This window comes from Bos indicus, chromosome 4, assembly GCF_029378745.1.
Source record: "Bos indicus isolate NIAB-ARS_2022 breed Sahiwal x Tharparkar chromosome 4, NIAB-ARS_B.indTharparkar_mat_pri_1.0, whole genome shotgun sequence".
NCBI lineage: Eukaryota > Metazoa > Chordata > Mammalia > Artiodactyla > Bovidae > Bos > Bos indicus.
This window is the reverse complement of record NC_091763.1, coordinates 39814379-39819018: the sequence shown is the minus strand read 5'-3', so window position 1 is coordinate 39819018 and position 4640 is coordinate 39814379.

The following is a 4640-nucleotide window of genomic DNA, read 5'->3' as shown; positions in this document are numbered from 1 at the left end:
AAAAGGTCTTGTAGGTCTTCATAGAAGCATTCAACTTCACCTTCTTCAGCGTTACTGAATCAAGGCAAATTCAGTTCAGTTCAGTTCAGTTCAGTCACTCAGTCATGTTCGACTCTTTGCAACCCCATGAATCACAGCACGCCAGGCCTCCCTGTCCATCACCAACTCCTGGAATTCACCCAGACTCACGTCCATCGAGTCAGTGATGCCATCCAGCCATCTCATCCTCTGTCGTCCCATTCTCCTCCTGCCCCCAATCCCTCCCAGCATCAGAGTCTTTTCCAATGAGTCAACTCTTTGCATGAGGTGGCCAAAGGACTGGAGTTTCAGCTTTAGCATCAGTCCTTCCAAAGAAATCCCATGGCTGATCTCCTTCACAATGGACTGGTTGGATCTCCTTGCAGTCCAAGGGACTCTCAAGAGTCTTCTCCAACACCACAGTTCAAAAGCATCAATTCTTCGGTGCTCAGCCTTCTTCACAGTCCAACTCTCACATCCATACATGACCACAGGAAAAACCATAGCCTTGACTAGACGGACCTTTGTTGGCAAAGTAATGTCTCTGCTTTTCAATATGCTATCTAGGTTGGACATAACTTTCCTTCCAAGGAGTAAGCGTCTCTTAATTTCATGGCTGCAGTCACCATCTGCAGTGATTCTGGAGCCCAAAAAAATAAAGTCTGACACTGTTTCCACTGCTTCCCCATCTATTTCCCATGAAATGATGGGACCAGATGCCATAATCTTCATTTTCTGAATGTTGAGCTTTAAGCCAACTTTTTCACTCTCCACTTCCACTTTCATCAAGAGGCTTTGTAGTTCCTCTTCACTTTCTGTTATAAGGGTCGTGTCATCTGCAAGGCAAATTGGAAGTGGTCAAACAGGAGATGGCAAGACTGAACATTGACATTTTAGGAATAAGTGAACTAAAACGGACAGAAATGGGTTAATTTAACCCAGATGACCATTATATCTATGACTGGGCAAGAATCCTTTAGAAGAAATAGAGTAGCCATCATAGTCAACAAAGAGTCCAAAATGGAGTACTTGGATGCAATCTTAAAAAGGACAGAATGATCTCTGTTCATTTCCAAGGCAAACCATTCAATATCACAGTAATCCATATCTATGCCCTATCCAGCATGTTGAAGAAGCTGAAGGTGAATGGTTCTATGAAGGCTTACAAGACCTTTTAGAACTAACACCCAAAAAAGATGCCCTTTTCATTATAGGGGACTGGAATGCAAAAGTAGGAAGTGAAGAGATACCTGGGGTAACAGGCAAATTTGGCCTTGGAGTCCACAACGAAGCATGCCAAAGGCTAACAGAGTTATGCCAAGACAATGCACTGGTCATAGTAAACACCATCTTCCAACAACATGAGAGAAGATTTTACACATCGACATCACCAGGTGGCCAATAAAAAAATCAGATTGATTATATTCTTTGCAGCCAAAAATGGAGAAGCTCTATACAGTCAGCAGAAAGAAGACCAGGAGTTGACTGTGGCTCAGATCATGAACTCCTTATTGCCAAATTCAGACTTTAATTGAATAAAGTAGAGGAAACCACTAGATGATTCAGGTATGACCTAATTAAAGTCACTTATGCTTATACAGTGGAAGTGACAAATAGATTCAAGGGATTAGATCTGATAGACTGCTTGAAGAACTATGGTTGGAAGTTCATGACATTGTACAAGAGGCAGTTATCAAGACCATCCCCAAGAAAAAGAAATGCAAAAAAGCAAAGTGGTTGTCCGAGGAAGCCTTGCAAATAGCTGAAAAAAAGAGGAGAAGTTAAAGGGAAAAGAAAAAAGATATACCCATTTGAATGCAGAGTTCCAAAGAATAGCAAGGAGAGATGAGAAAGCCTTTGTCAGTGATCAATGCAAAGAAATAGAGGAAAATAATAGAATGGGAAAGACTAGAGATATCTTAAAGAAAATTAGAGATACCAAGGGAACATTTCATGCAAAGGTGGGGACAATAAAGAATAGAAATGGTATGGACCTAACAGAAGTAGAAGATATTAAGAAGAGGTGGCAACAATACACAGAACTATACAGAAAAGGTCTCCATGACCCAGATAACCACAATGGTGTGACTACTCACTAGAGCCAGACATCCTGGAATGCGAAGTCAAGTGGGTCTTAGCAAGCATCACTACGAACCAAGCTAGTGGAGGTGATGAAATTCCAGTTTAGCTACTTCAAATCCTAGAAGACCATGTTGTGAAAGTGCTGCACTCAATGTGCCAACAAATTTGGAAAATTTAGCAGTTGCCACAGGACTAGAAATGGTCAGTTTTCATTCCAATCTCCAAAAATGGCAATGCCAAAAATGTTCAAACTGTTACTCAATTGCACTCATCTCAGAAAGTAATGCTCAAAATTCTCCAAATCAGGCTTCAGCAATACATGAACCATGAACTTCCAGATGTTCAAGCTGGATTTAGAAAAGTCAGAGGAACCAGAGATCAAATTGCTAACATCCATTGGATCATAGAAAAATCATGAGAGTTCCAGAAAAACAAGTACTTCTTCTTTGTTGGATACACCAAAGCCTTTGACTGTTTGGATCAGAACAAACTGTGGAATATTTTTAAAAAGATAGGAATACCAGACCACCTGACCTGCTGAGGTATCTGTATGCAGGTCAAGAATCAACAGTTAGAATTAAACATGAAACAACAGACTGGTTCTAAATCAGGAAAGGAGTATATGTCAAAGCTTTATATTGTCACCCTGCTTATTTAACTTACATGCAGAGTATATCATGTGAAATGCCAGGCTGGATGAAACACAAGCTGGAATCAAGATTATTGGAAGAAATATTAATAATCTCAGATATGTAGGTGACACCATCCTTATGGCAGAAAGGCAAGATCCAAAGAGCCTCTTTATGAAAGTGAAAGAAGTAAGTGAAAAAGTTGGCTTAAAACACAACATTCAGAAAACTAAGATCATGACATCCACTTCCATCACTTCGTGGCAAATACATAGGGAAACCATGGAAACAGTGACAGACTTTATATTCATAGGCTCTAAAATCACTGCAGATAGTGACCGCAGTCATGAAATTAAAAGACATTTGCTCCTTGGAAGAAAAGCTATGACCAACCTAGACAGCATATTGAAAAGCAGAGACATTACTTTGCCAAGAAAGGTCCATCTAGTCAAGGCTATGGTATTTCCAGTAGTCATGTATGGATGTAAGAGTTGGACTACAAAGAAAGCTGAGCACTGAAGAATTGATGCTTTTGAACTATGGTTTTGGAGAAGATTCTTGAGAGTGTCTTGGATTGCAAGGAAATCAAACCAGTCCATCCTAAAGAAATCAGTCCTAAATATTCATTGGAAGGACTGATGCTGAAGCTGAAACTCCAATACTTTGGCCACCTGACTGAAGAACCGAGTCAATTGAAAAGACCCTGATGCAGAGAAAGATTGAAGGAGGGAGGAGAAGGGGACGACAGAGGATGAAATGGTTGGATGGCATCACCGACTCCATGGACATGGGTTTGAGTAAGCTCAGGGAGTTGATGATGGACAGGGAGGCCTGGTGTGCTGCAATCCATGGGGTCACAAATAGTCTGATATGACTGAGCAATGAACTGAACTGAACTGAAAGAACTGTAAAATATGGTGGTTACCATAATAATTTGATGCCTTTTAAGAATGTAATTTGTTGTTCACCTTTATTTTTATGTATTTTTAAAACATTGTAATGCACAGTCAAGTATGTCAGAAAGAGAAAGAGAAATACATTGCATTAACACATATATATGGAATTTAGAAAGATGGTACTGAAGATCCTATGTGCAGTGCTGGAAAGGAGACACAGATGTAAAGAACAGACTTTTGGACTCATTGGAAGAATGAGAGGATGGGATGATTTGAGAGAGAAGCATCAAAACATGTACATTACCATGTGTAAAACAGATAAGCAGCACAAGTTCAATGCATGTAGAAGGGCACCCAAAGCTGGTACTCTGGGACCAAGCAGAGGGATAGGGTGGAGATAGAGGTAGGGGGAGAGAGGAGGGTGGGGTTCAGGGTTGGGGACACAGGTATACCTCTGGCCAGTTTATGTTGATGTATGTCAGCAACCATCACGAACATTTTTAAATTAAACAAATATAGATTTTGCCACTTAATGGCTGTTTGACTTTGAACTTTAGTTTATTCATCAGTAAAAAAAAAAAAAAGGAAAATTTAACATCAGCTCTTTAAGATTGCATACAAATCTCTTTAAAACTTCTGTATACTTAAAATTCCTTTCACATACCTGTTTATTCATTAGGAAAGAAGCAAAGTAAGGGTAACTGACTATTCCAAAGCAAGTACTTTATAAACTGGGATCTCTGTTATGCTGGCTTCTTTTTTAGGGTCTTCTTGTCTTACTATTAATAAGATTTCTATTTGAGAATATGCCTGCAGTCATAACCAAGTATTTAGCTCTCTTTGCTGTTCTCCATTATAACATTATTTTAAAACAACTGTCTGTTGTTTTCCAGTTGTAGGCAAATGATATGAAGCATTGAATATATTAAGTCATTCGAAAATTATTCCATCACTAGAAAGAGGTTTGTGATAAAGTTGTTTACTTACTTTTTTTTCTTATTTATGAGCTTAAAAT